At 47.5% G+C, this 24,367-nt stretch overlaps 1 protein-coding gene across 8 annotated transcripts in view; it reads right to left on the reverse strand.

Moving 5' to 3' along the window:
- The window catches only part of Synd (protein kinase C and casein kinase substrate in neurons protein Synd), a 798,660-nt gene that overhangs the window by 306,908 nt on the left and 467,385 nt on the right, over positions 1-24,367 (reverse strand). The window lies entirely within an intron of this gene.

The raw sequence follows: 24,367 nt of genomic DNA on the forward strand, positions 1-24,367 counted from the left end.
AGGATAAGAAACAGAAGTGATATTTGCCTTTTTGTGTTCCTTGAAAGGTCATCAGACATTATTACACCCAAATCATTCACGTTCCTTTCGTTCTATTTGGTATTCCTTGTATTTTATATACAGTATCCCTTTTGATTATTATAATCAAGGGGGAAGCGCTAAATCCGGAGGATTATACAGCGCCTACGGGAGGGGGGGGATGAGGAAGGCATTCAGGCTTAATTCGGGGAACTGGATCACAGATCCAATTCCCTAAATCAAGAGCCCCTCACCAACATCAAGGAACCTTCCTTGAGGGGGTATCCCTTTTGAGCTCTTCATTCATTCCATATCTCAGTAGCTGGAACTTACCCACTGGAAGACTATACTTTTATCTTCTTGCAATTCTTCCGTATCTTCTACCGCTTACTTTGGTATTATTTACAAAAGAAGATAGAAAACAGTAACGAGAGGTTTTATGTCCGTTGTTAAGATAAGAAACAGTAAAGGCACCAGCACCATGCCTTGTGATGAACTTTTTACTTTGCTAATGAAGAGTTTTGCTGTTTATTACCACTGAAACATTCTACTTATAGTAGTAAAAAGTGTCTTTAAAGTCTCTGGTACTTCACCTACATCCAGGCTCTTCCTCCAAAAAATATTGGATGCTTTTGTAAGCGATATTTTGCACATCTTTATATAAAAGGAATTAAATGAATTTAGTCCAGGTGCTGCTTGAGTGGCAGGTTTTATATTTCTTCTTCGAATTTTGTAGCATTAATACTCACGTCATTTATATGATATGTGATTTTCACAAGGAATTTTTTTCATTGCATTCTCCATGCTACTTTGGTTTAGTGAGTTGCTCAACACTGACTCGTGTTTGACATCATCAGTGTACTAACCTCAGGTGGTTAATAGTTCAAGTCTACAGGTGCTTCTTAACTTCAAGTTTTAATGTGTGGAAAGATGGAATTTTCCAAGAAATTAAACAAGTTTCTACAAAGGGTGGATCAGATAAGTTGTGATGGGTATGTGGGACGGCAGACTGTTAACACAAATAACCTGGTTGACCAGGGGGTCAAGAGTGAAGCCTGGTCTTAGGCACAGCCGAGAGGTTTCCAAGGTTGAAGAACCCTCTAAGGCAGTCACAGGTAAAACCAGGTAAATTGTTAGGCAATAACAAAATTTTGAATTAAACACATCTTACGTTCTTATCTTAGTTTTAAATAACATTCATCAGAGAGAAAAAACAAGTTAAATGAAATACAGAAAGCCAGTGAGGGAGAAATACTAATTCAATTTAAAAGTGGATATAACAGATGAAAGAATTAGTTAAGTATTGAACATTGTTGTTAAAAGTTTAACCTGACGCCACAACTTTACTTACCATATAGGTGAGTAGACTGCATGGGTAGTGGCCACTACCATACCTCCTCCATGTAGTGGCCACTACCATACCTCATGTAGTGGTCACTACCATACCTCCTCCATGTAGTGGCCACTACCATACCTCCTCCATGTAGTGGCCACTACCATACCTCCTCCATGTAGTGGCCACTACCATACCTCATGTAGTGGTCACTACCATACCTCCTCCATGTAGTGGCCACTACCATACCTCCTCCATGTAGTGGCCACTACCATACCTCCTCCATGTAGTGGCCACTACCATACCTCCTCCATGTAGTGGCCACTACCATACCTCCTCCATGTAGTGGCCACTACCATACCTCCTCCTCCATGTAGTGGCCACTACCATACCTCCTCCACCATGTAGTGGCCACTACCATACCTCCTCCACCATGTAGTGGCCACTACCATACCTCCTCCATGTAGTGGCCACTACCATACCTCCTCCATGTAGTGGCCACTACCATACCTCCTCCATGTAGTGGTCACTACCATACCTCCTCCATGTAGTGGCCACTACCATACCTCCTCCATGTAGTGGCCACTACCATACCTCCTCCATGTAGTGGCCACTACCATACCTCCTCCATGTAGTGGCCACTACCATACCTCCTCCATGTAGTGGCCACTACCATACCTCCTCCATGTAGTGGTCACTACCATACCTCCTCCATGTAGTGGCCACTACCATACCTCCTCCATGTAGTGGCCACTACCATACCTCCTCCATGTAGTGGTCACTACCATACCTCCTCCATGTAGTGGCCACTACCATACCTCCTCCATGTAGTGGCCACTACCATACCTCCTCCATGTAGTGGCCACTACCATACCTCCTCCATGTAGTGGCCACTACCATCCTTCCTGCACCATGTAGTGGCCACTACCATACCTCCTCCATGTAGTGGCCACTACCATACCTCCTCCATGTAGTGGTCACTACCATACCTCCTCCATGTAGTGGCCACTACCATACCTCCTCCATGTAGTGGCCACTACCATACCTCCTCCATGTAGTGGTCACTACCATACCTCCTCCATGTAGTGGCCACTACCATACCTCCTCCATGTAGTGGTCACTACCATACCTCCTCCATGTAGTGGTCACTACCATACCTCCTCCACCATGTAGTGGTCACTACCATACTTCCTCCACCATGTAGTGGTCACTACCATACCTCCTCCATGTAGTGGCCACTACCATACCTCCTCCATGTAGTGGCCACTACCATACCTCCTCCATGTAGTGGCCACTACCATACCTCCTCCATGTAGTGGCCACTACCATACCTCCTCCATGTAGTGGCCACTACCATACCTCCTCCATGTAGTGGCCACTACCATACCTCCTCCATGTAGTGGCCACTACCATACCTCCTCCATGTAGTGGCCACTACCATACCTCCTCCACCATGTAGTGGCCACTACATTCCTCCTCCATGTAGTGGCCACTACCATACCTCCTCCATGTAGTGGCCACTACCATACCTCCTCCACCATGTAGTGGCCACTACATTCCTCCTCCATGTAGTGGCCACTACCATACCTCCTCCATGTAGTGGCCACTACCATACCTCCACCATGTAGTGGCCACTACCATACCTCCTCCATGTAGTGGCCACTACCATACCTCCTCCACCATGTAGTGTGCACTACCATCCTTCCTCCACCATGTAGTGGGCACTACCATCCTTCCTCCACCATGTAGTGGCCACTGCCATCCTTCCTCCACCATGTAGTGGCCACTACCATACCTCCTCCATGTAGTGGACACTACCATCCCTCCTCCACTACGTAGTGGGCACTACTATCCTTCCTCCACCATGTAGTGGGCACTATCATTCATCCTCCACCATGTAGTGAGGACTACCATCCATCCTCCACCATGTAGTGGCCACTACCATCCTTCCTCCACCATGTAGTTGGCACTACCATCCTTCCTCCACCATGTAGTGGGCACTACCATCCTTCCTCCACCATGTAGTGGGCACTACCATCCTTCCTCCACCATGTAGTGGGCACTACCATCCTTCCTCCACCATGTAGTGGCCACTACCATCCTTCCTCCACCATGTAGTGGCCACTACTACCATCCTTCTTCCACTATGTAGTGGGCACTACCATCCTTCCTCCACCATTTAGCGAGTACTACTATACGTCCTCTACAATGTAGCGGGTATTACCATCCTTCCTCCACCATGTAGTGGGCACTACCATCCTTCCTCCACCATGTAGTGGCCACTACCATCCTTCCTCCACCATGTAGTGGCCACTACCATCCTTCCTCCACCATGTAGTGGCCACTACCATCCTTCCTCCACCATGTAGTGGCCACTACCATACCTCCTCCACCATGTAGTGGGCACTACCATCCTTCCTCCACCATGTAGTGGGCACTACCATCCTTCCTCCACCATGCAGTGGGTACTACCATACTACCTCCACCATATAGTGGGCACTACCATCCTTCCTCCACCATGTAGTGGCCACTACCATCCTTCCTCCACCATGTAGTGGCCACTACCATCCTTCCTCCACCATGTAGTGGCCACTACCATCCTTCCTGCACCATGTAGTGGCCACTACCATCCTTCCTGCACCATGTAGTGGCCACTACCATCCTTCCTGCACCATGTAGTGGCCACTACCATCCTTCCTCCACAATGTAGTGGCCACTACCATCCTTCCTCCACCATGTAGTGGCCACTACCATCCTTCCTGCACCATGTAGTGGCCACTACCATCCTTCCTGCACCATGTAGTGGCCACTACCATCCTTCCTCCACCATGTAGTGGCCACTACCATCCTTCCTCCACCATGTCGTGGGCAATACCATCCTTCCTCCACCATGTAGTGGCCACTACCATCCTCCTCCACCATGTAGTGGCCATTACCATCCTTCCTCCACCATGTAGTGGGTACTACCATCCATCCTCCACCATGTAGTGCGTACTACCATCCATCCTCCACCATGCAGTGGGTACTACCATCCCTCCTCCACCATGTAGTGGGTACTACCATCTCTCCTTCACCATGTAGTAGGTAATACCATCCTTCCTCCACCATGAATAATAGGCACTACCCTTCCTCTATCGCCACCATACCTTTGATATACCTTTACCTCTGAAGAGATTCGAGTCTAACTACTCTTAGAGCCCGGCCATGGGCCAGGCTCGTCCGGTGCTTGTCTGATCAACCAGGCTGTTGCTGGTGGAGGCCCACTGCCCCACATATCCATCACAGCCTGGTTAATCTGGCACCTACCTACCTGGAGTCTACCTGGAGGGCATTCCGGGGATCGACGCCCCCGCGGCCCGGTCCATGACCAGGCCTCCCGGTGGATCAGGGCCTGATCAACGAGGCTGTTACTGCTGACTGCACGTAAGTCCAACGTACGAACCACAGCCCGGCTGATCCGGCACCGACTTTAGATATCAGTCCAGCTCCCTCCTGAAGACAACCAGGGGTCTACTGGTAATGCCTGATGAAGATATTTGTCCAGTTTCCTCTTGAAGGCTTCTGCACTTGGTCCAGCCGTGTGTCTGATATCTTCTGGTAAGATATTAAATAAACTGGGACCCTAGATGTTGACACAGTGTTTCCTTACTGTCCCCACCACACCCCTGCTCCTCACTGGGTTTATTTTACACTTCCTCCTATCTCTCTCACTCAAGTATATTGTTATGGCAGTGTACAGATTTGGGACCAGGCCCTCGAGCATTTTCCAGGTATATATTATCGTGTCTCTCTCTCCGCTCCAATGAGTCCATGTTCAAGACCTGAAGGCGTTCCCAGTAATTTGGGTGCTTTACTGGCTCAATGTGACCCGTAAACGATCTCTGTATTTGTTCCAGCTCCGATATTTCTCCTGCTTTGAACGGGGCCGTCAGAACTGAGCAATATTCTAAGTGAGGGAGTGTCACCATCGGCATTATTTCCCTTGTTTTGAAAGTTCTCAATACCCACCCAGTCATCTTCCTGGCTGTCGTGATCTTTGTGTTATGTTCCTTAAAAGAAATGTCAGCTGACACCATTATTCCCAGGTCTTGTTACGTGTTCCTTATGTTCTATTTGGTGACACTCTTGAGTTTTGTATATAGTGTTCCTTTTGAGGTCTTCATTCTTTCCATACCTAAGCAGCTGGAACTTATCACCATTGAACGTCATGTTTTCCACTGCCCACTGGAAAACCCTGTTTATGTCTTCCTGTAATTTTTCAGTGTCCTCTACCGTGCTGACTTTCATGCTTATTTTAGTGTCATCTGTAAATGATTATACAAAAGTATGACGGGTGTTTTTATCTATGTCTGTTAAGAGGATGAGAAACAGCAGAGGTGCCAGACAGTGCCTTGGGGTACTGAGCTTTTGACCTCGTTGATGCTGGATCTGTTCACATTTTGTGTTGTGTACTCACCTAATTGTACTCACCTAATTGTGGTTGCAGGGGTCGAGACTCAGCTCCTGGCCCCGCCTCTTCACTGATCGCTACTGGGTCCTCTCTCTCTCTGCTTCCTGAGCTTTGTCACACCTCTTCTTAAAACTATGTATGGTTCCTGCCTCCACTACTTCACTTGCTAGGCAATTCCACTTGCTGACAACTCTATGACTGAAGAAATACTTCCTAACGTCCCTGTGACTCGTCTGAGTCTTCAGCTTCCAGTTGTGACCCCTTGTCCCTGTGTCCCCTCTCTGGAACATCCTATCTCTGTCCACCTTGTCTATTCCCCGCAGTATCTTGTATGTCGTTATCATGTCTCCCCTGACCCTTCTGTCCTCCAGTGTCGTCAGTCCGATTTCCCTTAACCTTTCCTCGTACGACATTCCCTTGAGCTCTGGGACTAGCCTTGTTGCAAACCTTTGTACTTTCTCTAGCTTCTTGACGTGCTTGACCAGGTGTGGGTTCCAGACTGGTGCTGCATACTCCAGTATGGGCCTAACATACACAGTGTACAGTGTCTTGAACGATTCCTTATTAAGGTATCGGAACGCTATTCTCAGGTTTGCCAGGCGCCCGTATGCTGCAGCAGTTATTTGGTTGATGTGTGCCTCCGGTGATGTGCTCGGTATTATGGTCACCCAAAGGTCTTTCTCCCTGAGTGAGGTCTGTAGTCTTTGTCCACCTAGCCTATACTCTGTCTGCGGTCTTCTTTGCCCCTCCCCAATCTTCATGACTTTGCATTTGGCTGGATTGAATTCGAGAAGCCAGTTACTGGACCACATGTCCAGCCTGTCCAGGTCTCTTTGCAGTCCTGCCTCATCCTCGTCCGATTTAATTCTTCTCATCAACTTCACGTCATCTGCGAACAGGGACACTTCAGAGTCTATTCCTTCCATCATGTCGTTCACATATATCAAAAATAGCACTGGTGCTAGAACTGACCCCTGTGGGACCCCGCTCGTAACAGGCGCCCACTGTGATACCTCTTCACGTACCATGACTCGTTGCTGCCTCCCTGTCAGGTATTCCCTTATCCATTGCAGTGCCCTCCCTTTTACATGCGCCTGATCCTCCAGCTTCAGAACTAATCTCTTGTGGGGAACTGTGTCAAAGGCCTTCCTGCAGTCTAGGAAAACGCAATCTACCCACCCCTCTCTCTCGTGTCTTACTTCTGTTACCTTGTCATAAAACTCCAGGAGGTTTGTGATACAGGATTTGCCTTCCATGAACCCACGCTGTGTGTGTGTGTGTGTGTGTGTGTGTGTGTGTGTGTGTGTGTGTGTGTGTGTGTGTGTGTGTGTGTTTGTGTGTTTGTGTTTGTGTTAGTTACCATTTTGTCCTAGGCTGTGTGTGTGTGTGTGTGTGTGTGTGTGTGTGTGTGTGTGTGTGTGTGTGTGTGTGTGTGTACGTACTCACCTAGTTGTACTCACCTAGTTGAGGTTGCGGGGGTCGAGTCCGAGCTCCTGGCCCCGCCTCTTCACTGATCGCTACTAGGTCACTCTCCCTGAGCCGTGAGCTTTATCATACCTCTGCTTAAAGCTATGTATGGATCCTGCCTCCACTACATCGCTTCCCAAACTATTCCACTTACTGACTACTCTGTGGCTGAAGAAATACTTCCTAACATCCCTGTGATTCATCTGTGTCTTCAGCTTCCAACTGTGTCCCCTTGTTACTGTGTCCAATCTCTGGAACATCCTGTCTTTGTCCACCTTGTCAATTCCTCTCAGTATTTTGTATGTCGTTATCATGTCCTCCCTATCTCTCCTGTCCTCCAGTGTCGTCAGGTTGATTTCCCTTAACCTCTCCTTGTAGGACATACCTCTTAGCTCTGGGACTAGTCTTGTTGCAAACCTTTGCACTTTCTCTAGTTTCTTCACGTGCTTGGCTAGGTGTGGGTTCTAAACTGGTGCCGCATACTCCAATATGGGCCTAACGTACACGGTGTACAGGGTCCTGAATGATTCCTTATTAAGATGTCGGAATGCTGTTCTGAGGTTTGCTAGGCGCCCATATGCTGCAGCAGTTATTTGGTTGATGTGCGCTTCAGGAGATGTGCCTGGTGTTATACTCACCCCATGATCTTTTTCCTTGAGTGAGGTTTGTAGTCTCTGACCCCCTAGACTGTACTCCGTATGCGGCCTTCTTTGCCCTTCCCCAATCTTCATGACTTTGCACTTGGTGGGATTGAACTCCAGGAGCCAATTGCTGGACCAGGTCTGCAGCCTGTCCAGATCCCTTTGTAGTTCTGCCTGGTCTTCGATCGAGTGAATTCTTCTCATCAACTTCACGTCATCTGCAAACAGGGACACCTCAGAGTCTATTCCTTCCGTCATGTCGTTCACAAATACCAGAAACAGCACTGGTCCTAGGACTGACCCCTGCGGGACCCCGCTGGTCACAGGTGCCCACTCTGACACCTCGCCACGTACCATGACTCGCTGCTGTCTTCCTGACAAGTATTCCCTGATCCATTGTAGTGCCTTCCCTGTTATCCCTGCTTGGTCCTCCAGTTTTTGCACCAATCTCTTGTGTGGAACTGTGTCAAACGCCTTCTTGCAGTCCAAGAAAATGCAATCCACCCACCCCTCTCTCTCTTGTCTTACTGCTGTCACCATGTCATAGAACTCCAGTAGGTTTGTGACACAGGATTTCCCGTCCCTGAAACCATGTTGGCTGCTGTTGATGAGATCGTTCCTTTCTAGGTGTTCCACCACTCTTCTCCTGATAATCTTCTCCATGATTTTGCAAACTATACATGTGTGTGTGTGTGTGTGTGTGTGTGTGTGTGTGTGTTAGGAACCCGAAAATCCATCTGTCTACCTTCCCCGTAATGCCCATGGCCATCATTTTGTGCGCTATCACTCCATGATCGCATTTGTCAAACGCTTTTGCAAAATCTGTGTAAATCACATCTGCGTTTTGGTCGTCTTCCAGTGCCTCCGTAATTCTGTCATAATGGTTCAGCAGCTGTGACAGGCATGATCGTCCTGCTCTAAAACCATGCTGGTTTGGGTTATGTTGGTCCATGAAATTTGTAATTTGCCGTCTCATCATGGGTAGTGTCCCCACTACCCTTCCACCATCATCGCCATGGGTAATGGGCACTACCATCCCTTCACTACCACTATTAGTAGTGAGTACAACGCACCCACCACCACCATTAATGGTGGGTCTTGGCCGCCTGGTGAATGGCCTGATCAATCAGGCTGTTGATGCTAGCCGCACGAAGATGCACCACAACTCGACTGATCAGGAACTGACCTAAGACACTTGTCAAATTCTCTTTTCAAGACAGCCAGTGATCTGTTTGTAATCTCCTTTATATATGAAGGGAGGGTACTGAAAAGTCTTGGCCCCTTCTCACTTAATGAGGTTTCTCTTAGTGTACCCCTGCGTTTCACTGAGGGTATTTTACACAGTTGGTCGATCCTCTTACTTTCACAGGGAATGATTCTCACCTGTCTGCAGATCTGGGACCAATCCCTCAAAAAGAAAAAAAAATCAGCTGGAAATTATATCCTTTTCTCCTACTTCCTAAGGAGTACAAATCAAGGGACGTTAGCGAGCAGTAAATGATTATCATCACTGGCTCGGCATCTCTTGCCTTGCAGGTTTTAGTATTCCAGCCTATCATATCCAGCCTATCATATCAGTAAGTCCATCACATTCCTCTTACTGCTGCCCTACTGAGTGTTGTAGATTACAGTGGCTGAGTGTTAGTATAACTCAGTGGTCTTCATGTGTGTGGAAGTTCCACTCTTCCCACCACCAACGTCAACCCCCAAAACCCCCGTCCACCCCCACTACCCCCGTCCACCTCCACCACCTTCCACCCCCTCAACCACCACTACCCCCGTCAACCCCACCTTGTGAAGGGAAATACCTGGGATTGACACACCTGCCAACTTCAACAAAGCCGCTTACTACAGTGGTAAAAATTGCTTCACTGCTCACACTGCTTCTCGAAATAAATGAATTATGTACCCGACAATCCATTATTAAAGTTCTGTCAGTAAAGTGATTCACCTTTTGCTTTCATTTATTTTTCATATACAGTGAACTCTCTTTATGTAACTATACTGCATGGTACGGTTTTTATATGCAAATGTAGTAGTAATGCATCCGAAATTGAATACTCCCTACTATTACGACCTTCTCACCTGCTATGTCATTTTGAATGCAGTTTTCCAAATGCATTTACAAAAAAATCACACAAGAGGTGAGGTTTACAAGAAAGAGAGAGAGAGAGAGGGGGGGGGGATGGGGTTCCAAGATTCTGTATAAGGCACAAGTACGCTCACACCCTGAGTGTGCTCCACTTTCTTGGTCTGCCTGACCCCCCTCTCATCTGCGACTGCTTGACAGAGTAGATTATTATTATTATAATCAAGGGGGAAGCGCTAAACCCGGAGGATTATACAGCGCCTGGGGGGGGGATGTGGAAGGCATTCAGGCTTAATTGGGGGAACTGGAGCACAGATCCAATTCCCTAAATCAAGAGCCCCTCACCAACATCAAGGAACCTTCCTTGAGGGATTGACAGAGTAGAGAACAGAGCAAGACTTCTCATCTCTCGCCTGGACCCATCCTGGATAGATGTCATTTCAGCAGAGCCTTCAACACAGGAGGGATGTGGGTGGCCTTACTGTTATGTACAAGGCCAATATTGTCAAGGTATTGTCACTTGGATCCACTTCGAGGACAGTGTGATGCAAGCTTCTATACCACAAGACGGGCAGAAAGCAGCAACTTCACTCTGGCTGTACCCTTCTCCACAACATCACTTCATCTGAGATCATTTATCCCCAGGATGACTCGGGTCTGGAACACATTCATACAGCATTATGATGTCAACGAAATAAAGTCAGTTGATCAGATGAAAATGCTGACCCACAGATAGCTCCAACTTCATCCTGTTCCCTACTTGTATGTTTCATAACGACAAAAATGCTTTCAAATGAGCTGATGTTGGTAACAGCTCTTAGCTTGTCAATAAAGTTAGGAATTCTTAACCTGTAAATAGCTAGCCAATAAAGCTAGGGATCCTTAACCCAAACTTGTCAAACCCTGTGTATAAAAAAAGAGAGGTGAGGTGAGGTTTACGAGAGAGGTAAGGTTTACAAGAGAGAGAGAGAGGTGAGGTTTACAAGAGAGAGAGAGGTGAGGTTTACAAGAGAGAGAGGTGAGGTTTACAAGAGAGAGAGAGGTGAGGTTTACAAGAGAGAGAGAGGTGAGGTTTACAAGAGAGAGAGAGGTGAGGTTTACAAGAGAGAGAGAGGTGAGGTTTACAAGAGAGAGAGAGGTGAGGTTTACAAGAGAGAGAGAGGTGAGGTTTACAAGAGAAAGAGAGGTGAGGTTTACAAGAGAAAGAGGTGAGGTTTACAAGAGAGAGAGAGTTGAGGTTTACAAGAGAGAGAGAGTTGAGGTTTACAAGAGAGAGAGAGAGGTGAGGTTTACAGAGAGAGAGGTGAGGTGAGGTTTATAAGAGAGGTGAGGTGAGGTTTATAAGAGAGGTGAGGTGAGGTTTACAAGAGAGGTGAGGTGAGGTTTACAAGAGAGGTGAGGTGAGGTTTACAAGAGAGACGTGAGGTTTACAAGAGAGACGTGAGGTTTACAAGAGAGACGTGAGGTTTACAAGAGAGACGTGAGGTTTACAAGAGAGACGTGAGGTTTACAAGAGAGACGTGAGGTTTACAAGAGAGACGTGAGGTTTACAAGAGAAGCGAGGTTTACGAGGTGAGGTGAGGTTTACAAGAGAGATGAGGTGAGGTTTACAAGAGAGATGAGGTGAGGTTTACAAGAGAGATGAGGTGAGGTTTACAAGAGAGATGAGGTGAGGTTTACAAGAGAGATGAGGTGAGGTTTACAAGAGAGAGACGTGAGGTTTACAAGAGAGAGACGTGAGGTTTACAAGAGAGAGACGTGAGGTTTACAAGAGAGAGACGTGAGGTTTACAAGAGAGAGACGTGAGGTTTACAAGAGAGAGACGTGAGGTTTACAAGAGGGACGTGAGGTTTACAAGAGAAGCGAGGTTTAGAAGAGAAGCGAGGTTTAGAAGAGGGGCGAGGTGAGGTTTACAAAAGAGGTGATGCTTAGAAGTGACGTTTAGAAGAGGTGATGTTTAGAAGTGATGTTTAGAAGAGAGGTGATGTTTAGAAGAGAGGTGATGTTTAGAAGTGATGTTAAGAAGAGAGGTGATGTTTAGAAGAGGTGATAGTTTTAGGTAGCAGGCAGTATCAACATTAGGTGATCAGCACAACAATGTACCTCACTCTGCTGCCTAATTACCTGTGTGTGCAGAACAGAGGGTGTCTGGCAGCGTGGTGTGTGTAGAACAGAGGGTGTCTGGCAGCGTGGTGTGTGTAGAACAGAGGGTGTCTGGCAGCGTGGTGTGTGTAGAACAGAGGGTGTCTGGCAGCGTGGTGTGTGTAGAATAGAGGGTGTCTGGCAGCGTGGTGTGCGTAGAACAGAGGGTATCTGGCAGCGTGGTGTGTGTAGAACAGAGGGTATCTGGCAGCGTGGTGTGTGTAGAACAGAGGGTGTCTGGCAGCGTGGTGTGTGTAGAACAGAGGGTGTCTGGCAGCGTGGTGTGTGTTGAATAGAGGGTGTCTGGCAGCGTGGTGTGTGTTGAATAGAGGGTGTCTGGCAGCGTGGTGTGTGTTGAATAGAGGGTGTCTGGCAGCGTGGTGTGTGTTGAATAGAGGGTGTCTGGCAGCGTGGTGTGTGTTGAATAGAGGGTGTCTGGCAGCGTGGTGTGTGTACAACAGAGGGTGGTTGGCAGCGTGGTGTGTGTAGAATAGAGGGTGTCTGGCAGCATGGTGTGTGTTGAATAGAGGGTGTCTGGCAGCGTGGTGTCTGTAAAATAGGGGGTGTCTGGCAGCGTGGTGTGTGTGTACAATAGAGGGTGTATGGCAGCGTGGTGTGTGTGTACAATAGAGGGTGGTTGGCAGCGTGGTGTGTGTAGAATAGAGGGTGTCTGGCAGCATGGTGTGTGTTGAATAGAGGGTGTCTGGCAGCGTGGTGTCTGTAAAATAGGGGGTATCTGGCAGCGTGGTGTGTGTGTACAATAGAGGGTGTCTGGCAGCGTGGTGTGTGTAGAACAGAGGGTGGTTGGCAGCGTGGTGTGTGTAGAATAGAGGGTGTCTGGCAGCGTGGTGTGTGTTGAAAAGAGGGTGTCTGGCAGCGTGGTGTGTGTAGAACAGAGGGTGTCTGGCAGCGTGGTGTGTGTTGAATAGAGGGTGTCTGGCAGCGTGGTGTGTGTTGAATAGAGGGTGTCTGGCAGCGTGGTGTGTGTTGAACAGAGGGTGTCTGGCAGCGTGGTGTGTGTTGAATAGAGGGTGTCTGGCAGCGTGGTGTGTGTAGAATAGAGGGTGTCTGGCAGCGTGGTGTGTGTAGAATAGAGGGTGTCTGGCAGCGTGGTGTGTGTTGAATAGATAGAGGGTGTCTGGGAGCGTGGTGTGTGTTGAATAGAGGGTGTGTGGCAGCGTGGTGTGTTGAATTGAGGGTGTCTGGCAGCGTGGTGTGTGTACAAAAGAGGGTGTCTGGCAGCGTGGTGTGTGTTGAATAGAGGGTCTCTGGCAGCGTGGTGTGTGTAGAATAGAGGGTGTCTGGCAGCGTGGTGTGTGTTGAATAGAGGGTGTCTGGCAGCGTGGTGTGTGTAAAATAAGGGGTGTCTGGCAGCGTGGTGTGTACAATAGAGGGTGTCTGGCAGCGTGGTGTGTGTTGAATAGAGGGTGTCTGGCAGCGTGGTGTGTGTAGAACAGAGGGTGTCTGGCAGCGTGGTGTGTGACGAACAGAGGGTGTCTGGCAGCGTGTTGTGTGTAGAACAGAGGGTGTCTGGCAGCGTGGTGTGTGTAGAACAGAGGGTGTCTGGCAGCGTGGTGTGTAGAACAGAGGGTGTCTGGCAGCGTGGTGTGTGTACAACAGAGGGTGTCTGGCAACGTGGTGTACAACAGAGGGTGTCTGGCAGCGTGGTGTGTGTACAACAGAGGGTGTCTGGCAGCGTGGTGTGTGTACAACAGTGTGTGTCTGGCAGCGTGGTGTGTGTGTAGAACAGAGGGTGTCTGGCAGCGTGATGTGTGTAGAATAGAGGGTGTCTGGCAGCGTGGTGTGTGTAGAATAGAGGGTGTCTGGCAGCATGGTGTGTGTAGAACAGAGGGTGTCTGGCAGCGTGGTGTGTGTACAACAGAGGGTGTCTGGCAGTGTGATGTGTGTACAACAGAGGGTGTCTGACAGCGTGGTGTGTGTACAACAAAGGGTGTCTGGCAGCGTGGTGTGTGTACAACAGAGGGTGTCTGGCAGCGTGGTGTACAACAGAGGGTGTCTGGCAGCGTGGTGTGTGTACAACAGAGGGTGTCTGGCAGCGTGGTGTGTGTACAACAGAGGGTGTCTGTCAGCGTGGTGTGTGTACAACAGCGGGTGTCTGGCAGCGTGGTGTGTGTACAACAGAGGGTGTCTGGCAGCGTGGTGTGTGTACAACAGAGGCAGCGTGGTGTGTGTACAACAGAGGGTGTCTGGCAACATGGTGTGTGTAGAACAGAGGGTGTCTGGCAGCGTGGTGTGTGTAGAACAGAGGGTGTCTGGCAGCGTGGTGTGTGTAGAACAGAGGGTGTCTGGCAGCGTGGTGTGTGTAGAACAGAGGGTGTCTGGCAGCGTGGTGTGTGTAGAACAGAGGGTGTCTGGCAGCGTGGTGTGTGTAGAACAGAGGGTGTCTGGCAGCGTGGTGTGTGTAGAACAGAGTGTCTGGCAGCGTGGTGTGTGTAGAACAGAGGGTGTCTGGCAGCGTGGTGTGTGTAGAACAGAGGGTGTCTGGCAGCGTGGTGTGTGTAGAATAGAGGGTGTCTGGCAGCGTGGTGTGTCTAAAATAGAAGCGTGGTGTGTGTAGAATAAAGGGTGTCTGGCAGCGTGGTGTGTCTAAAATAGGGGGTGTCTGGCAGCGTGGAGTGTGTAGAATAGAGGGTGTCTGGCAGCGTGGTGTGTGTAGAACAGAGGGTGTCTGGCAGCGTGGTGTGTGTAGAATAGAGGGTGTCTGGCAGCGTGGTGTGTGTTGAATAGAGGGTGTCTGGCAGCGTGGTGTGTGTTGAATAGAGGGTGTCTGGCAGCGAGGTGTGTGTGTCGAATAGAGGGTGTCTGGCAGCATGGTGTGTGTTGAATAGAGGGTGTCTGGCAGCATGGTGTGTGTAGAATAGAGGGTGTCTGGCAGCGTGGTGTGTGTTGAATAGAGGGTGTCTGGCAGCGTGGTGTGTGTTGAATAGAGGGTGTCTGGCAGCGTGGTGTGTGTTGAATAGAGGGTGTCTGGCAGCGTGGTGTGTGTACAACAGAGGGTGTCTGGCAGCATGGTGTGTGTACAACAGAGGGTGTCTGGCAGCGAGGTGTGTACAACAGAGGGTGTCTGGCAGCGAGGTGTGTACAACAGAGGGTGTCTGGCAGCGTGGTGAGTGTACAACAGAGGGTGTCTGGCAGCGTGGTGTACAACAGAGGGTGTCTGGCAGCGTGGTGTGTGTAGAATAGAGGGTGTCTGGCAGCGTGGTGTGTGTAGAATAGAGGGTGTCTGGCAGCGTGGTGTGTGTAAAATAGAGGGTGTCTGGCAGCGTGGTGTGTGTAGAATAGAGGGTGTCTGGCAGCGTGGTGTGTGTAAAATAGAGGGTGTCTGGCAGCGTGGTGTGTGTAAAATAGGGGGTGTCTGGCAGCGTGGTGTGTGTGTACAATAGAGGGTGTCTGGCAGCGTGGTGTGTGAAGAATAGAGGGTGTCTGGCAGCGTGGTGTGTGTGTAGAACAGAGGGTGTCTGGCAGCGTGGTGTGTGTAGAATAGAGGGTGTCTGGTAGTGGTGTGTGTGTGTAGAATAAAGTGTCTGGCAGCGTGGTGTGTGTGAAGAATAGAGGGTGTCTGGCAGCGTGGTGTGTGAAGCATAGAGGGTGTCTGGCAGCGTGGTGTGTGTGTGTAGAATAGAGGGTGTCTGGCAGCGTGGTGTGTGAAGAATAGAGGGTGTCTGGTAGCGTGGTGTGTGTAGAATAGAGGGTGTCTGGCAGCGTGGTGTGTGTAGAATAGAGGGTGTCTGGCAGCGAGGTGTGTGTAGAATAGAGGGTGTCTGGCAGCGTGGTGTGTCTAAAATAGGGAGTGTCTGGCAGCGTGGTGTGTGTAGAATAGAGGGTGTCTGGCAGCGTGGTGTGTGTAGAATAGAGGGTGTCTGGCAGCGTGGTGTGTGTAGAATAGAGGGTGTCTGGCAGCGTGGTGTGTGTTGAATAGAGGGTGTCTGGCAGCGAGGTGTGTGTAGAATAGAGGGTGTCTGGCAGCGTGGTGTGTCTAAAATATGGGGTGTCTGGCAGCGTGGTGTGTGTAGAATAGAGGGTGTCTGGCAGCGTGGTGTGTGTAGAATAGAGGGTGTCTGGCAGCGTGGTGTGTGTAGAATATAGGGTGTCTGTGGGTTATGACTGATTAGGTTAGTGATCCAGTCAAGTCGATTATGGAATTCAGCCCAGAAACCTGCCGTCCCATTTCTGTCCACCTGAATTCTTACCTCTAATTTACACATGGGGCAGTGTGTCGTAAACCGGTTGCAGATATGTTGCTCCTCTGCTTTAAGATGTGGGAAGACCCCTCGCTACTCGGCACCAATAAGGTGCAAGGAATGCACATTCAGTGTTACTGTTACTGGGTACTTACTCATGGAATGTGGGAACCAATGATACATCTGTTGGAGCACCTGAGACAATTGTATTTCAGTCACATGCAGCCGCCTGGTATAGTAGCGAGATAGCAGTTTACTGCCGTGATATCTTATCTACTTCGTGTTGCAATGATTTATCAAATGTTAGAGTACTTCAATGCACAAGGTCTCTCATAGGATAAATCGTCCTAATTAACTAAGCAGCTAACTGATCTGCATAACTGGGCAGCTCTTGGTCACCGGCTTCACTCACGCACCGGATTTTTTCGTGACTGTAGCTGGGCAGACTGAATGCCTGGTTCCCGGCACAAACGCTGCTCGGTTGTCAATTTATGTAGGCAGTGAGAGGTGAATATGCTACAGTAATTTATGTCTAACTCTAACTTACTTTAAATATGCATGAATAGTAGTGTATAATACATTAGCCTATGGAGGCTTCATTACTATAGTCGTCTTACAAATTAAGAGTAAACAAATATGGCACTCGGACATAGGCATAAGCGGGTCCACTGCTCGTCCCCCTTCCCCCCCCCCCCCCACTTAAGAGGTTTTAACGGTTCGGTAAATCAAAAGCTGCGTGATTTTCCACATGGTGGCCCAGTAATTGCAGAGAGCGTTCACATTAGCACGATAATAACCCACAGTGTGATGATGGTTGCTCAGTCAACAAGCAAACCACAAATATGATAAAACTTTCTGCAGGCCAGCTGGACCAGCTGGTCATCACAACAGCTGGTCCTGTCATCACAACACAACACAGCTGGTCCTGTCATCACAACACAACACAGCTGGTCCTGTCATCACAACACAGCTGGTTCTGTCATCACAACACAGCTGGTCCTGTCATCACAACACAGCTGGTCCTGTCATCACAACACAACACAGCTGGTTCTGTCATCACAACACAGCTGGTCCTGTCATCACAACACAGCTGGTCCTGTCATCACAACAACACAGCTGGTCCTGTCATCACAACACAACACAGCTGGTCCTATCACAGCACAACACAGCTGGTCCTGTCATCACAACACAATACAGCTGGTCCTGTCATCACAACACAATACAGCTGGTCCTGTCATCACAACACAGCTGGTCCTGTCATCACAACACAGCTGGTCCTGTCATCACAACACAGCTGCTCCTGTCATCACAACACAGCTGCTCCTGTCATCACAACACAGCTGGTCCTGTCATCACAACACAATACAGCTGGTCCTGTCATCACAACGCAGCTAGTCCTGTCATCACAACACAATACAGCTGGTCCTGTCATCACAACACAACACAGCTGGTCCTGTCATCACAACACAACACAGCTGGTCCTGTCATCACAACACAATACAGTTGGTCCTGTCATCACAACACAGCTAGTCCTGTCATCACAACACAATACAGTTGGTCCTGTCATCACAACACAGCTGGTCCTGTCATCACAACACAGCTGGTCCTGTCATCACAACAATACAGCTGGTCCTGTCATCACAACACAGCTGGTCCTGTCATCACAACACAGCTGGTTCTGTCATCACAACACAGCTGGTCCTGTCATCACAACACAATACAGCTGGTCCTGCCAGCACAACACAGATGGTCCTGTCATCACAACACAGCTGGTCCTGTCATCACAACACAACACAGCTGGTCCTATCACAACACAGCTGGTCCTGTCATCACAACACAACACAGCTGGTCCTGTCATCACAACACAATACAGCTGGTCCTGTCATCACAACACAGCTGGTCCCGTCATCACAACACAGCTGGTCCTGTCATCACAACACAGCTGGTCCTGTCATCACAACACAACACAGCTGGTCCTGTCATCACAACACAACACAGCTGGTCCTGTCATCACAACACAATACAGCTGGTCCTGTCATCACAACACAGCTGGTCCCGTCATCACAACACAGCTGGTCCTGTCATCACAACACAGCTGGTCCTGTCATCACAACACAACACAGCTGGTCCTGTCATCACAACACAATACAGCTGGTCCTGTCATCACAACACAGCTGGTCCTGTCATCACAACACAGCTGGTCCTGTCATCACAACACAGCTGGTCCTGTCATCACAACACAATACAGCTGGTCCTGTCATCACAACACAACACAGCTGGTCCTGTCATCACAACACAACACAGCTGGTCCTGTCATCACAACACAATACAGCTGGTCCTGTCATCACAACACAATACAGCTGGTCCTGTCATCACAACACAATACAGCTGGTCCTGTCATCACAACACAGCTGGTCCTGTCATCACAACTCAGCTGGTCCTGTCATCACAACACAGCTGGTCCTGTCATCACAATGCAGCTGGTCCTGTCATTACAACACAGCTGGTCCTGTCATTACAACACAGCTGGTCCTGTCATCACAACACAACACAGCTGGTCCTGTCATCACAACATAGCTGGTCCTGTCATCACAACACAACACAGCTGGTCCTGTCATCACAATACAGCTGGTCCTGTCATCACAACACAATACAGCTGGTCCTGTCATCACAACACAATACAGCTGATCCTGTCATCACAACACAGCTGGTCCTGTCATCACAACACAATACAGCTGGCCCTGTCATCACAACACAGCTGGTCCTGTCATCACAACACAATACAGCTGGTCCTGTCATCACAACACAGCTGGTCCTGTCATCACAACTCAGCTGGTCCTGTCATCACAACTCAGCTGGTCCTGTCATCACAACTCAGCTGGTCCTGTCATCACAACTCAGCTGGTCCTGTCATCACAACTCAGCTGGTCCTGTCATCACAACTCAGCTGGTCCTGTCATCACAACACAGCTGGTCCTGTCATCACAATACAGCTGGTCCTGTCATCACAATACAGCTGGTCCTGTCATTACAACACAGCTGGTCCTGTCATCACAACACAACACAGCTGGTCCTGTCATCACAACATAGCTGGTCCTGTCATCACAACACAACACAGCTGGTCCTGTCATCACAACACAACACAGCTGGTCCTGTCATCACAACACAACACAGCTGGTCCTGTCATCACAACACAACACAGCTGGTCCTGTCATCACAATACAGCTGGTCCTGTCATCACAACACAATACAGCTGGTCCTGTCATCACAACACAATACAGCTGGTCCTGTCATCACAACACAACACAGCTGGTCCTGTCATCACAACACAACACAGCTAGTCCTGTCATCACAACACAATACAGCTGGTCCTGTCATCACAACACAACACAGCTGGTCCTGTCATCACAACACAACACAGCTGGTCCTGTCATCACAACATAGCTGGTCCTGTCATCACAACACAACACAGCTGGTCCTGTCATCACAACACAATACAGCTGGTCCTGTCATCACAACAAAACACAGCTGGTCCTGTCATCACAACACAACACAGCTGGTCCTGTCATCACAACATAGCTGGTCCTGTCATCACAACACAACACAGCTGGTCCTGTCATCACAACACAATACAGCTGGTCCTGTCATCACAACACAGCTGGTCCTGTCATCATAACACAATACAGCTGGTCCTGTCATCACAACACAATACAGCTGGTCCTGTCATCACAACACAGCTGGTCCTGTCATCATAACACAATACAGCTGGTCCTGTCATCACAACACAGTTGGACCTGTCATCACAACACAGTTGGACCTGTCATCACAACACAGTTGGACCTGTCATCACAACACAGTTGGACCTGTCATCACAACACAGTTGGACCTATCATCACAACACAGTTGGACCTATCATCACAACACAGTTGGACCTATCATCACAACACAGTTGGACCTATCATCACAACACAGTTGGACCTATCATCACAACACAGTTGGACCTATCATCACAACACAGTTGGACCTATCATCACAACACAGTTGGACCTATCATCACAACACAGTTGGACCTATCATCACAACACAGTTGGACCTATCATCACAACACAGTTGGACCTATCATCACAACACAGTTGGACCTATCATCACAACACAGTTGGACCTATCATCACAACAGAGTTGGACCTATCATCACAACAGAGTTGGACCTATCATCACAACACAGTTGGACCTGTCATCACAACACAGTTGGACCTGTCATCACAACACAGTTGGACCTGTCATCACAACACAGTTGGACCTGTCATCACAACACAGTTGGACCTATCATCACAACACAGTTGGACCTATCATCACAACACAGTTGGACCTATCATCACAACACAACACAGCTGGTCCTGTCATCACAACACAACACAGTTGGACCTGTCATCACAACACAGTTGGACCTATCATCACAATACAGTTGGACCTATCATCACAACACAACACAGCTGGATTTGCCGTCTCTAATCCAATCTGCCAAACATTCTCCACCTGACACTCCACACTATATATACTCACGTACTCTTTATCCAGGTAGATGTGTTTGTAACTTGATAAAGCTCACTGTGTGGACGAAACATAGTCAATAAAGGATCGCATTTTACTGCATTTGTGTAATGTTCCATTGTGATGGTGTCACGACAACGTACAACAGTTTATAACGCCACACACAAAACCAGCACACAGGACAAAGGAACTTATCACGACGTTTCGGTCCGACTTGAACCAATAATTTTTGACTAGTTAATGGTCCAAGTCGGACCCAAACGTCGCCTTAGGTTTCTTCTCTGTGAGGGATGTGTGTGTATTGTTTCAGTCACGGTATTTTTCCTTTTTTATTCACTAATAATCCCAACTTTTACCATCGTTTTGGGAGATCACAGCGCACTGTCTGGCGCTTATGATCACACTGCACCTGACTAGGTGCGTGCTACCAGCACTAACAGCTCCACTGACCAGCCATCAACACCCCATAAGTGCTGGTACATGAAGGGCCGCGGAGACAGTGACATCAGAAGGGTGAACTGCGGGTAAAACCACTGCATGTTGTCTTCCTAACGATCTACGTTTAGAGCACCCTACCCGCCTTGTCTACGCTTAGTCTACCTGTCGATCAATCCAAGCAACTGCTATACTCTTGATTCACTGATGGGTTTCAAGAGCTTTTCTACTCCCGGAGCCCGGCCATGGGCCAGATTCGTGTGGTACTTGCCTGGTCAACCAGGCTGATGCTGTTGGTGGCCCACTGCCCCACATATCCATCACAGCCCGGTTGATCTGGCAGATTTAGAACCAATCCTCCTAGAATGTTCCAAGTGTAGATTATAATCTCTCTCGCCTACGTACCAAGGAGTACAGAGAAGACAAAAAAAAAAGAACCATATAAAGAAATTACAGTAGTTATACGTTCCAATTTACTTTTTATTTGATATTATAATACAGATATAATTTTATATAAGATAAATGTCAGAAGAAACCCACAAATTATATATTACAGTTGAAGTCAACTCATGACCAAATTTGTATGCTACTAACTCCATATAACTTTAGTTATTCTGTATCAGTACAGTAATTCATTACAATCACAAGGACAGTAACATTACAATCATAGGTACAATAACATATCAATAGCAAGTACAATAACACTGCAATAGCAAGTACAGTAACATTACAATCACAAACAGGACATTACAATCACAAGTACAAAAACATTACAATCACAAGCACAATAACAATCACAAGCACAATAACATTACAATCACAGGTACAAAACATTACAATCAGAAGAACACAATAACATTACAATCACAAGTACATTACAATCACAGGCACAATAACATTACAATCACAAGTACATTACAATCACAGGCACAATAACATTACAATCACAAAGAAAATAAATTACACAATTTCAATGTTAAATATTCTGTATTTCATGGATTGGTTAAAGTGGTGACGTCAAAGCCTAAGAATTTACAGTTTATGTAAACAGCATTTACACATGTGAGATTTAGTAATTCCTTTTAACATTTTTAGTGAAGATGTTGGTGGGGTACTTGTGGAATTTTTCGGCAGCGAGTTGGAGACTTCTGAGCCTGTTGCTTGACAAGGAGTCCTGGAACAGGCTGGATCCTACTTGTGGAGTATCACACACACTTGTTCCTTGTGTTGTGTCTTGTGTTGTGTCTTGTGTTGTGTTGCAGCTCTCCAGGAAGAATTTGAGCTCTGGGTTAATGTTTGCATTGCGTGTCCTGTATATGTAGCATGCACAGTCGAAAGTGTGATTATTTTAAGCTTTGAATAAAGGGAGGGAGGGGGAAGGAAGGAGGGGGAAGGAAGGAGGGGGAAGGAAGGAGGGAGGGAGGGAGGGAGGGAGGGAGGGAGGAGGGAGGTGGAGCCTGAGTGTGATAATTCTGGACTAATTTTACACAGTAATAACAGGTTTAAGGTAATTACTTGTCCATAGCTCACCATAGGTGATCTACGGACAAGTAGTTCAAAGTTACGGACAAGTAGTTCAAAGTTACGGACAAGTAGTTCAAAGTTACGGACAAGTAGTTCAAAGTTGTTAGGTAAGACACATATGCAACAGTTAGGTATCTTTATTATGAAACGTTTCGCCTACACAGTAGGCTTCTTCAGTCAAGTACAGAAAAGTTGATAGAAGCAGAAGATACTTGAAGACGATGTAATCAGTCCATCACCCTTAAAGTTTTGAGGTGGTCAGTCCCTCAGTCTGGAGAAGAGCATTGTTCCATGGTATGAAACAATATGGAACAATGCTCTTCTCCAGACTGAGGGACTGACCACCTCAAAACTTTAAGGGTGATGGACTGATTACATCGTCTTCAAGTATCTTCTGCTTCTATCAACTTTTCTGTACTTGACTGAAGAAGCCTACTGTGTAGGCGAAACGTTTCATAATAAAGATACCTAACTGTTGCATATGTGTCTTACCTAACAACCTGTCGGTATTTTATACCATTTTAATAGTTCAAAGTTACGGACAAGTAGTTCAAAGTTACGGACAAGTAGTTCAAAGTTACGGACAAGTAATTCAAAGTTAAAAGGATATTTGAGGTACATAAAAGCCCTTCTTTTAATAAATGTTTTGGATTTTTTTTAAGAAATGTTCTGGAAGTGTATATGTAAAATTTTAGTTTGCTGCCCATGTGTATCCCCAAGAATTTACCCTCGTCCTGCCTATCAATTGGTTTATTGGTTATTTTTACCTTAAAATGAACATCTCTTGCTTTGTTCCCAAGTACTATACAGGTCTTGTAAATAATGAGTTAAAGTTTGTTAGTTGTGAGTCAAGTAGATTTTATTATTTTACAAGTTGGGTATATACCATGTTGTCAGCACATCTGAGGTGGCGAAAACTTGTGTTATTACGTGAACAGAATTATTTTAATTTCCTGTGAAGCATCAGGATGGTAATTAATATAGATAAGGAATAGCAGAGGACTGAGGAAGAGTCGTTAATGTTTACATATTGGTGTGTGTCACTCGGGTAATATTTTATATATGAGAAAGAATGTCTTCTGAGTCTCTAACCTATTATGTGAGCAACAATGTTGTGGTCTGTACTAAAAGATTATTTTAGTCTGATAAAGAAGCCCACTCACTGGATATTCATTACTTTGAAGAGAGGAATAGACTGAGCCGAGCAGTTTTATTACAGCATCACTGGTACTCGATCCCGGCCTGAAGCCACAATGACACACGTTAAGGACACAGTATTTGGTTATGAATTCAAATATGTGTTTGTATTTTTTTTTCTCTCAAAAATTTAAGACAATGGCAAGCTTGAAATTGGCCTATAATTACTGACCTCTCTTGGGTCTCCACTTTTACGCGAGTCTCTGCGAAAACTGCAAGCATTACATATGACTTCTTGAAAAGCCAACTGATAAACGGTATTTTACTGCTCTTCCTTGGTTTGAGACCTTGTATATTTGTAAACATAAAAGACGATAC

Source organism: Cherax quadricarinatus, chromosome 26 (genome assembly GCF_038502225.1).
Source record: "Cherax quadricarinatus isolate ZL_2023a chromosome 26, ASM3850222v1, whole genome shotgun sequence".
In the NCBI taxonomy this organism is placed as follows: Eukaryota; Metazoa; Arthropoda; class Malacostraca; order Decapoda; family Parastacidae; genus Cherax; species Cherax quadricarinatus.